This window comes from Echinococcus granulosus (genome assembly GCF_000524195.1).
Source record: "Echinococcus granulosus chromosome Unknown EG_S00422, whole genome shotgun sequence".
In the NCBI taxonomy this organism is placed as follows: domain Eukaryota; kingdom Metazoa; phylum Platyhelminthes; class Cestoda; order Cyclophyllidea; family Taeniidae; genus Echinococcus; species Echinococcus granulosus.
The window spans coordinates 5,517-6,583 of record NW_020170801.1 but is presented as its reverse complement, the minus strand read 5'-3'; positions in this window follow the sequence as shown (position 1 = coordinate 6,583).

Sequence of the window (1,067 nt, the reverse complement as noted above, 5' to 3'; positions counted from 1 at the left end):
CTTGACACATGCTTCTGACGCTGATGGATGGGTGTATCATATATGACTGAATGTGTAATTAGATGAATGTGTCAGGCGTGAGTGAGGGATAGATTTTCTCAAAATGGGTGCGAATAAAGACAAACAGATTAGAGATAATGGATTGGAAGTAGATGGATTTGGGTTTGATAGACTGCTGCACTCTGAATTAATGAACGGGGGTATCCGATATGGCAATGTTGACTAACTAAGACTGGGTGGAGAAATGAGTAAATCTATCGATGGCTTTGTCACCCACATGCATTATGTCAAAATAGAAGGCACTAACCTAAGTGCAGTAGGGAGGTGATATTTCACTGTTCGCCTACCGTTCACAGTGCGCAGCCTCACCCATTCCAACTACCACATAGTCGCCAGCACTACCCTCTCCAGGTAGAAGTGGCTTGAACGTAACCCGAACAGTGCGTAGTTGCAGCCACGCCCGCAACGGGTCTCACCGGACCTGTAGCACCATCACCGTCAAGCTCTTGGGCAGTGGACCCAGTGCTCTAAAAATGCCTGCCCTCGCTGACCTGTAGATTGCATACATTAGGGAGTGGTGACTACTAGTGAATCATGAGTGGACACCAATTACCTGACATCCGGAACACAACAAAGTAATGCCTCATTGCTCACAAATTTGGACCACCACCTCGGTAGCATGCTATCCATCTTTGGCTTACCATTTCTGTATTCTTGCACCCATGTTCCACCTAAGCGTGTGTTTTATAAAGCCTTCAGAGACGACCAAGGCAATACAGTAATAGCAAAATGACAGCCTCGATGACGCCCGTGCTGCCAGTCTGTCAACCCCTCCAATGAGATTACACCTTACAACCTCTTTAAAAGTAACTTGAGCAAAAAATTATTCACTTCTAATGGAAAAAAGCCCCGATTTAGTCTTCGCATTGTAGGCAGCTGATACTGATAATATACCTCTTTAGGGAAGCCGCTACTGACACCACGCCAACTGCTCACAGCTGTCTCCATCATCAAGTTCAAGAAGTTGACCAGTGATAGAGTGGGACTCAGTTTCACCGAATCACAAC